The sequence below is a fragment of the Ammospiza caudacuta genome, chromosome 3 (assembly GCF_027887145.1).
Source record: "Ammospiza caudacuta isolate bAmmCau1 chromosome 3, bAmmCau1.pri, whole genome shotgun sequence".
NCBI lineage: Eukaryota > Metazoa > Chordata > Aves > Passeriformes > Passerellidae > Ammospiza > Ammospiza caudacuta.
This window is the reverse complement of record NC_080595.1, coordinates 96468357-96479562: the sequence shown is the minus strand read 5'-3', so window position 1 is coordinate 96479562 and position 11206 is coordinate 96468357.

Genomic DNA, 11206 nt, shown 5'->3' with positions numbered 1-11206 from the left:
AGCCTAATATCAGTTCTGGCAAATTTAACAGAAGAGTATATATGGTATTTCATTATTAAAAAAATTACAGGAGAGGCATGCAATCAATACCAGTGAGAAAATAAGAGAACAAAGTCTTTTTTCAAAGCAACTCAATATCCTTTCAATATATCAAATACAAATATATATATATATATATATGTGTGTGTGTGTGTGTGTGTGTGTGTGTGTGTATGGAATTTTGATTATTGTAGATTACACCTTTGCTGAATCGTCACTAAGGTAGTAGATGATAAAAACAGTCAACTGACTGATCTCAAATTTAAGCATTCCTGGAAAATCCTTACTAAGGAAGCATATTTTTAGTGCATTGCCCTGTGTCTTCCCATTATTTAACTTGTATCAGTGAATTGGGAGCATACACTGTTGATAAAGTTTGTACATAAAACCAGGGGGATTGTTAAGCAAAAAGAAAAAAAAAAGAAAAGAGAGACTGGTGTTCCCTCTAGCAGATGCAATAAACTGAGCACAAACGAGCAAACAGAATTAATTTACAGTGAAGCCAAACAGTTAAATACTTGGAAAAAGAACATTTGTGCTTATGGGAGCAGAGATTGCATCCTGGAGAAGGGAAAAGAAATTGAGGAGTCACACTAGATGGTGAGCTAATCCTGAAGCTTCAGTGCAAAGTGATGGCTTAAAAGATTAACACTGTCTTTAAATGTGTAAGGCATGACACCCTGAGTAGGAGCAAGAGCTTTCATGCCTTTTGTATTTAAAACCAGTTGCTTAAATTATAGTATTCCTGCCCCTCAACAGAAACAATGGGAAATTGTCCTCATAACCATCCTTTGTGCTTGCTAGGTGTGAAAGGCAGTTAGCCCACAAAGCTGAAATTACAGGGATTGTCTAGGTCCCATCAGTTATCAGCAATACATTGGATGACAAATTCAATTATATTTGAAAAACTGTCACAGAATTTTAATATAGCTGCAGCCACATTTTCATTAGTGTTTTGAGCAAAATACTGTAAAGTACAATAACTGATAAGAAATCAATAATACATAATAATTATTCACTATTAAGAGATGAAGCACAGATCATATGCCTGGGTCTTAGCTGCCTTAGTTTTGAAGCTGGTCACATCCATGTATCAAATTCAACTCAAAATAATATTTAATAATGATTCTAGCAGTCACCTGCTCCAATTTACCTCTGCCTGAGAAGCTCATAGGGAAAGGACTTCATACAAATTTGGAGGGTATATGGACAGTAAAGGGGACACAGAGCCGTGTTTCTAGAGGAGATAAAAATACCTTAGAGTATTTATATATATATATATATATATATATATTTATATATATATATATATATATTTTATATATATATTTTTTTTTTATATATATGTATATCTATATATATATAGAAAAACAGAAGAGTACGATTTAGGTAATTTTGAAAATCAGAGGCTTGAGAAAGCTGTGAGAATAGCTTTCTAGAAGGAAGCACAAGCAACCCAGACAACTCAGTCTTAAGACTGAGATAATTCAGCTTAAGCTAAGGAGGAGATGCCATGTTCCTTTGTCTCTCTGCAGGACTGTGTTTTATGATGAAGAGGTGCCTTCTGCTTCTCTGCTGTTACACTGAAACAGAGGTCCATGTGCTGGTCATCTAAACATTGCATGAAAATTATAAAAGACCATAAAATGGAGTAAAAAGGAAATCTTTACAAGAATGTGAAGCATGCAACTCTCTTGCTGTATTACTTACAGCCTCCACTTAAATAAAGAAAATTGTACTTTTGAATTGGGACTTTTCATGGAGTAAGCCAACTGTGTTTGGGAAAGTCTAGCTTAAAATCCAAGCAGAACCCATTATAGATGTAGTGACAGAGGAACAATTTCATGATTTTGGCATCAATGGCTGCAGACCATCCAAGGGCAGCACTGACAGTGACTGACCTTCAGAAGAGGAAGATCAGGAGAACACACCTTTTGTAGAAAGCCTGTCTCAGGCTGAGGCAGGTGAAGTGCTGCTCTCTTTGGGACAAGCCTCCAGAAAGATGAGAGCCAAGGGTGTACTTGTGAGAACAGAAGCATCCTCCTCTGCTGCTGAAAGCCTCTCTCTCAACTGCTGTGTTAACTCACTTGAGGACTAGGATTACCCATGCAATTTGTAGTAGAAAGGAGAATTTGGAACCTACAAGGTATCCAGGGTGCCAGGTATTTTTCTGGTTTTATGCTATGGCTAAGCCTGTGGCAGGGAACTGCTTAGAAAGTGCAAGAACCAGCACCAGGCTGAGGTTTGGTTTGTGTCTGTGGCCACCTTCTGCTTTGCTAGTTCTGTTTTTTGACAGCTGGGCACCAGCTCATCCCATGAAGGATCACTATGAGCAGCAAGCCAATGAGATAAACACCAGATATCACATAAACACGAGATATCAACCCATGTTCCATCCACCCACACACTGCTGCAGCCCACTGGGCCCTTCTCACCCAGAGGTGCTCCACTCTTGGTGGCCTCAGGAGTGTTTCAAGACCTGCTGTCCACTGCTTTCCCTGCAGATCAGGAGCCTGAGTGCTCTTGAACTTGGTTTGAGAGTCAAGTGTTTTATCAATGGTTTTGAAACAGAGCAGGTGAAACATCTGAGATCACCAGGTAGCTGATTTCATTTCAATTTGGGTTGTACAAACTGGAATGTTTTCAACTCTGAGGTGTCTCAGACCATTGAACTGTGAGAGAAGATCACAGAAAGGGTTACAATTATTACAAAGTTAACTGGTAATGCTTTGAGACACACCACTGTTCTCACCTTTTTGAAGAGAGAAGAATAAATGTACAAAGGACCTGTGATTTCAGAGAGGCTGTCACCAACCCCACTGGCTCCCATATGAGTGAGGATTAAAACATGGCCCTTCAAGTCTGAAACTGGACAAAGTGGGTGCAGTAACTGCATGGCTCCCTTAATGTACCTGGGAGCCAGGAGCTGTGGAAGAGTCAGATTCTGTGTATTCTTCTCCTGCAAGGTGGAGATACCAATAATAAGTATTTATTTAATTAAAAGAGGATACATCCTCTATTACTTAGGAAGAACACGGAGTTCAGTGTTATGGTGTATTCCATCCTGAAACTCATGGTCTGCTTGATAGGCACTTGAAGAAACCTTCCTTCAAGGTAATCCAAAATCATACATTGTCACTTTCTGTCATGAAAATGAAAATGTTTTTCTAAGACAGGCACAAGATGAAATATGCATTTGGAAACTTTTATTATTTAATCATACATTTTTATCTCTTAAATGTGCTTTCTTTTCTTTTTCTTTGAGGTCCCCAACTTCTGTCTTTCAAGGTTTGCTCCACAACCATAGGAAAAAACCATCCTGTTTATTTTTAAGTCAAAGCCAAAAATCTCATGGGATTTTGCAGACCCAGCAGCCTTGAAATGAAATGTAATTCCCTAAGGTTTAGGATCACAGAGATGTAAACATGCCTGCCATCAATGACTACATAAATAAACTAGAAGTTTGGTACAACTAGATTTTTCTTCCAACTTGGGTCTGATGATTTAACTAGGGAAAAAAAAAAGACAGTTTGTAATATTTCAGAAGAAATTTGGTGTTTTCAGTGTGGTGCAAGAGTGAGGTTGAAAAGCTTTTGGGGATAGAGGTGCAACAGTGTAACAGTAAGTACCACTAACACAAAAGAAAATTATGTTGAGTTTGCTGAATAAGAGGTTTAATCTGCTAGGTGTTATGAAAATCACCCGTGACAGGGATGGAAGAAGAGGTAAGTGATGGGTTGGTGAGATTCCCAGGATTACACACTTGGGGACATCTTCTGGGCTGCCTTCCAGCTGCTGCCTCTGCCCTGTGAGAGCTCTGTGGTGCTTGCCATACCCCCTTGCAGTTCTTTAAAGGGTGGCTGTTACACCCTCACCTGGGCTCTTCTTCAGCCTTGCACCCAGCCCTGCCCCTCTGCCTGTGCCTGTCAGCTGCTCCCACTGGGGGCCAGGGCACTTCTCAAGCCAATGAAGAAGACAATGTTGTGAGCACAATCAAAAACCCAGCTCAGGTGCTGCAAACACTGAACAGTCCTCAGTCATCTGCAATATTAGAGAAAGGCTCAGGCAGCCCTGCAGTTAATTAACTGCACAAAGAGAAAATATAAACCCATGTATGAGGACCATGTTGATGCAATTGCACTGAAGAGGATATAAGCAGTAATAAGGAGTGAGAGACCAGGTAGGCATCTCAATGACTACTTTGTTGGATGTTCTTCATGAAATTACAATAATTGTCTGTAAAAATGAGTTACATCCTTTTGAGTGCTCAATTCTAAAATTAAATCTCATTTTTTGTTGCAGAGAAGACATTTATTTTCACAATTATCCTGCTTACATCACTGTGGACTTCCCTTGAACCATGCATTGCCTGAAGCTGTGAGGCTGCTGTAGGCCCTTTCTATACCTCCCTGATATCCATACTTCTTCATTAAAGACAAGAAGCAGAAATGTAGATTAAAAAATCTAAAAGCAACTTCCTTCATTCTAGCAAGGAACTCATGTCACAAACAGCCTCCAAAGGCTGTGCTCATTTGGTACCACTTTATGAAGTAAGATGACCCTGCAGCCACGTCCTGCCCACCTTGGGGACAGCAGACAAAGAAAGAAACTGAGTGTGGGAGAGAGGAAGATGAAATGAAACATCTGTCGGCAGAAACATCCTGTCTGCTCTAACACAACTACATTTGTAGGGAAGGAGAATCCACTACATCTCTGCAGATCCAGTCACACAGATGTGACAGGAGAACCTGCATCTCCCAGACCACACAGTAGAAGTGAAGTCTCACTTTTGTGCTGGCCTCTATGTTTTGAAGCTGAGCCTTTTAGTCCTCTTAAGGTCTTTGTGAGAAGACACAGTTCAGCATCCTGGAGTCTATGTTCCTTCCAGCATTTTACTTGGTGGCTGAGAAAATGATCATAGCCAAGGCCTCAGAAGTCTAAGACAAAGTGAATTTTATATCAATTATTTGCACATGGTAGATAATGTGCAGTAGCCTAGAGCATCCAAAATATTTAGAGCAAAACTATATTGAAACCTACGTGAGAGGGGTAACAAGTCTCGTGAAAAGCAAGCTCAAGCATCAACGTAGGCTTCAGGGAAGTCAATGGTGCCCTCTAAAGGGAGCTCGTGTGATACACAGGAAAGCTTCTCAGCTGTGGGATCCACTGCTCATGCAGCCATGGAACAGCCCAGCAACAGCCTATGTGCAATAACTTAAATAATCTGCAAGATGATAACATGCAGAGTCATAAATATATCTTCTGAATTTGGGAACAAAACATGTGGAAAGTTTTTTTCAAACATTTATTGCTTATGGTGAGAAGGCATCCTTGTCCCAGGCAACATAAATGTTGGGACCAAGACCTCAGATCATGGCTAGGGAAAGAAAGGCACATCAAACTACCTGGACAGTCTGCACAAGTGAAAGCAGACCCTGATATACTTCATAAAACTTTAATCTGAGTTAACAATTCTTGCACAGAGATTGTGGAGCCTTCCTTGAGAACCACGTGGATGCAATCCTGTGCAGTGTGGTGTAGGATGACCCAGCCTGAGCCGGGAGGTTGGACCTAGTTACCCACTGGGGTGCCTTCCAAGCCTGCTCCTTGTGTGAGTGTGTGATAACACAGCACAGCAGCAGGTACACAGCCAGTGATTACAAGAGCTACTCAGGAATGAAACATGTGAGTGAACAAGCACCAGAGAGCAACCAGAGCACTGTAAGCAATGCTGTGTCTCAGCCTTAGCCATCAGGAGCCTGCAATTACTTTGTGATTCACTTATGAAACTCAACATGTTCCCTTCCAAGAAGTATGAAGTACCTTGAACAGCAACACACACTTTGTCTCAATCTCCTAGTTGAGCTCTGGCTGATTGCACCATCATTTGGCCAAATCAGGAGAAGAGCTATTGATCTCCAATGTACTGATGTGCAGACCTTATACATGGGGATACATTATTCCAGGACAAGAGTCTGCTCCCCCAGGAAGATTAATCTTGTGTTGAATTCAAGAGGTGCTGCAATGCTTCGCTGCTAAGAAAGTCAGGACAATTATTCCCAGGTTTAGTGATTGCCACTCATTAAAATCAGGATTTACTTGATTACATTTTGGAGAAACTCTAGACCCTGAGTGTAATTTATAACTGATGAGAAGATAAAAATATTAATATTGCTTAAAATTAAGTATTTCCAGTGAGTCTTCTAAATTTTGATCATGCTCAATCTTTAACCATGCTTTTTTCTCCACTGGATTGCAGGTGTAGTAGGAGGATGCTGTGATTTAGCAGATAAGGTGAAGCCACATCCTTTGCTCACAAATGTTACAGGTGCCAGCATTTGTGATCTAGTCCCGAGAAACAAACAAAATATCAGAGAGACATGATTTTCAGAAGACATTAGAATAATCTTGGGCATGTTTCCATCTTAGATTTATGCTTTTCTGCAAAAAAAAAAAAAAAAAATTGAACACAACTCATTCCAGAACTGCACTATACGTGAGACTTGGATAGAGGATGCCCATACACAAAGAAAATTGAGGACAGTGCCTTATAATGCATGACAATGTGGAAATTCGTAGTCTGACTTCCACCACTGGCCACTGTGACTTGGAGAAGGCCTCTCATCTCCTCAGGGTTTTCACATGGGTGGCATGAGACCTGTAAGTTTAGAGAGAATGTTGAGTCAAAATGTCTCTGAAACGCAGGTGCTGCTGTTGTTACTGTACATGATGGGTTATGAGACAAGGAAAACCGTGTACCAGTCAAACTAATGCTTACTTGTTAAACAAAGTTCATTCCCCAAGGCTCAGGGGCTTGGTTCACACAGGCAGTTTAAGATGTTTCAACGGAGAATTCAAAGCTAGAGTTAGCTTTACAGCAAGAGGAAGGTCAGGTATGGGAGTTCAGTGTGTGCCCTTTGCCAATCTGAACACGATTTTTTCATGCTGAGTACTAGTAATTAAGTGATCTCCAGTGAATAACAGCACCTGCGTTACCCATCCTTGCTACCATGAGAATTATTAAGCAGCAAACTGTGAAGCTCACAGCTCGTTAGAAGCTCTGCACAGCACAGCAGCACACAGCCCCAGTCCCATGACTCCCAATATATCACAGCAGTGGAGACAAGAAGACAGCAAAAAGGAAAAACGACTGGGAAGGCTGGGATGTGGGAGCAGCAGGAGGTTTGGCAGAAGGGCTGTCAGAGGCACTCAGATTAGCAGGTCATCAAGATCCTAGCACAGCAATGTGCAGCTTTTTTGGCTACTTGGAACAGCAGGGGTGATCTATACCCAGACTAAAACAGACATGCCATTGAGGGAGGATGTTGGGAAGAACAGCCTGCAGCACTTGGCAGTTTTGAGAAGGCAAGAAAGGACAGTGAGGAAATCCTAATGACTTGCAGAGGTGGGATAAGATAGGCAGCTCCTAAAGGACACAAATGGCACTTCCAAAGCCAGCCACTCTCCCCAATTAAGGTTGAGGAGAACTTCTTGGTAGTATCCATGTCTTGGTACCTGCTTGCTGGGCAGTGCTCCAGCACCTGCCTCTTAGTGCTCATGTGTGGGCAACTCAGCTCCAAAACAAGGTCACATCTCTTTCCAGTGTCTTTCCTACCCTCTTGCAACACTACTTCCACCCACAGGTGAGAGGGAACACAGCACAACACAGCTCCTAGGGAGCTTGAGAGTGGGGAAAGAAACCGTGGGATAGGAGATAAAGGGAACATAGGGAGAACATCCCCTGTCATGCCTTTTCTTCATCCTTCAGGGGATGAAAAGCAGAAGTCAGTTCAGACAGAAAGAAGGAATGATGGTCCATCAGAGGAAAGACATGGTGGAAGCAGCAAAAGGAGTTTATGGAAGTCTGAGGGAAAATGCAGAAAGAGAGCTGTGGGACAAAAGAGGATTCACAGAAATGATGGCAAGATGTTCTAATGTTTGAACAATTTGTTTCAGGAAACAGGAAAATGGAGGTAAAAAGAAGGCATTGGAAAGGTAAGCATGTAGGAAGCAGCTACTAGAGAGAGACTTGAGTTCGGGTTTGCATCCTGAATACAATACTCCCATATTCAGGAACAGTTGGGCATACAGGAGGTATTCTGAGACAACTTTGTGCAAGTGTAACAAAGTAGCTTTGTGCAAGGCATTTCCACTGGAAGGGAGCATTAATACCAGAGGAATGTGGAAAGGATGACAGAATCATAGAATAGTTTTGGCTGGGACAGTGGCAGGTCACCTGGTCTAACCCCCTGCTCAGAGTGGGGGAAGAAAATAATACATAGGAGACTAAAATTCCCTTGCATCTTCACACATATAAAGTGAAGCTTTAGCTGTCATGCCAAAGATGCATATCCAAAGTCAAACCTTCCCTTGGTTCTCTAGGCTGATGTTCCCCTCTGGAAGCAATGCTCATTTTACAGATTACTGGAATTGCTACTATAACTGCTCTGGATTCTTTGAGGTGAAGCAGAGAGGGTTTTATTGCATATCAAAAGGAGGAAATGGACACACATGAAAATCTACCTGTAGCTTGCTCTAAACACACGTGCACATCTAATGCACAGTTGATGCTAGCACAAAACAAAGATAGGAAAAATATTTCTCATGCAAACTGGGTTGGTGGTTAATCAAGTGAATCGTACCTTTTAGAGAGGTATCCTAGCAACTCCCCAGCAGCCACGAGTCCCGGCTGACAGCACACACTGATGCAATTGTTCTCCTCCTGCAGACATCAAAACTTTGCAGCTAATCAAAGAGATAATTCGAAACAGGAGACCACATTAAATTTGATCCAACAAAAGGGAATTTTATAAATGAGCAATGTCACCCGGGGCATCTCTTATGCTTAAAGTTGTCATTTTGGAACAAGAGTAGGTCAGGCTCAGCGGAGCCATGCGATGCTGGGAACAAAACCTCCCTTGCTGGAACCATGACTCTCCTGAAGGCACTTGTGTCTGCCACACTGGTTTGTGCTGGTCTCTGCTTCAGAGCACTATGCAGAATTTATTACTATTCTCTTGAATAGCAAAGGCTCACCCAAAACACTTTGCAGACCACAAGCATCAGTGAAAGCCCTGCTGATGCTCCTGTAGCCACCAGCCCCAAAATCAAATTGGAACTCCTAACATGCCAGATTAGATATTCTGTCCCACCTCCTGACAGTGCAAATAGGCCCAGGCTTGGCTGGATAGAACCTTCTGTCTCAGGACCAGCAATGAACTTGAGGCCACCAAGTAGCCTAAGCTCATCCTCTCTAAGTGTCCTCGTTTTGGAAGCATCAGATTTGCAATTCACCTCTTTAGGCACGGTTGCAATAGAAGAAGCAAACTGACAAACAGAGGATCCCATAAGGTTATAGAAAATCACTTTCCCCCCACTCCCACTTTTTAGCTAGCCCAAATATTCCACAGATCTGGGAAAAATATTAAAGGTGTTTAAACATTTCCCACTTTCCTTTTCTTACCTCAGCTGAGAGGCTTCAGTTCAAAGTTGTGAAGGGTCTCCCAAGTTCTCCTCCAGTGGTTTACATTTCTTCTGGATTACAGAACATCTATTATACCTGCCCTGACACACTCACCAGTTCATTTCCTCTTTCAAAGAGAAAAATATTCCTTCCTAAATCTTCCTGTTTTCTCTGTCAGGTGAGCCCTGACACCTGACCACCCTCATCAGATGCTCTTCAGATACTTTTGTTTGATGACCACTCTCCTGGGAATCAGAGCTGCAAGACCATTTTTTCCAGGACAGTAATAATGAACCTGAATATTGCACTAAAACTGTTAATCAAAATTGAATGATCCTTCCCTGTTGGAATGGAGGAATTTCTTCCATCACCTTTGATGGTTCAGAAGGAAAGCAAGAACAGATGTAATAGCCATACAGTCTAAACATCAAACAGAACCTACAACTGGACAAAAAAATCATACACAAATTGTCATCAAAACTTTTGTGACCTACTTTTTACTGCAAAAGCTGGAATTTTTTTTTTTTTTTTTGCAGTCAATCAAATGCTGTTAAGACACTGCCACCACTAAAAAGCACTAAAACATGCAGACTGTCCAGCTACAGCAGCTGAGACCAGGGGTCCAAAGGACTACAGGGGATCAATGTGCCCATTTGTAAGGTGTACAGAGCCTTCCAAGACCTTGCAAAAGTTTCTTCTAGTGAGCAGAAAACTGTTACTCCACAGAAGAAATGCTGCTTACAGATGTTACAAGGACACAAACATTTCCTCCCACAATCAGAAGATTATCTGTGCTTTCACACATTGTATCTGTAATGGTACTTTTGCCAGTAACTCTAAAACTAGAAAATGCAGCAAGAGAAAAGAATAAACTGTAGAGATAGACAGACATGAGAGGAAAAGAGAAATTATATCTGTGACACTGTTTCCAGCAGATCAACTTATTTTCACCTTCCTAATGCAAATACATCTTTTATTTTTGGTGTGAGTCACCACAGTATTTGCTTTAGGAAGAGGCTGGTAACAGGATGTGAATATTTGTGAGGTTAAAAAGGGGCCGATAATAAAAAACAGCTTAGAAACTATACATTTGTAATTGAAACAGCAGGGCACATCAGTTCAGCACACCAGTTCAGTTCAATAGCTGGAATTTGTCAGTTGTTAATGAGCTGACTTCCAAAGAAACAAAACCAATAGTCCCCTCCTTAATACCTGCAGCAGATACATGATTGTTTTATGCCTTATAATCCTCAACCACAGGAAATAAACAATCCACCTGAATGTCATCCTCAGGAGCAAAGCACCTGCTTCCAAACAGACAACACCACCCACAGGTAGGACAAGACAAGTAAGTACCCAGTCACAAACACCCACAGTGTTTACCCACAGCCCTCTCCTACCTCTTACACCACAGTATTTACCCCAAAAAGTCATTGCAGGAAAGCAACACAGAGTTAAATTCACTGTTGTTGGTTAAAATATTTCTGATATTCTGACCATCTGCAGGCAAAACGAGCCAGGTAAGTTCTGTAGTACCACAATGAATGTAATTGGGATTGTAAGCATGCAGGTGAACATGAGCTGCTCTTCACTACTGGGCACCTGGTGAGAACTGTCCCACACCCTGGATCTGGAACTAATTTTCTTTCTGAAAGGGAGGAGCAAAGAGAGTTACTGCATGATGAAGACACCAGCCTTTCTCTT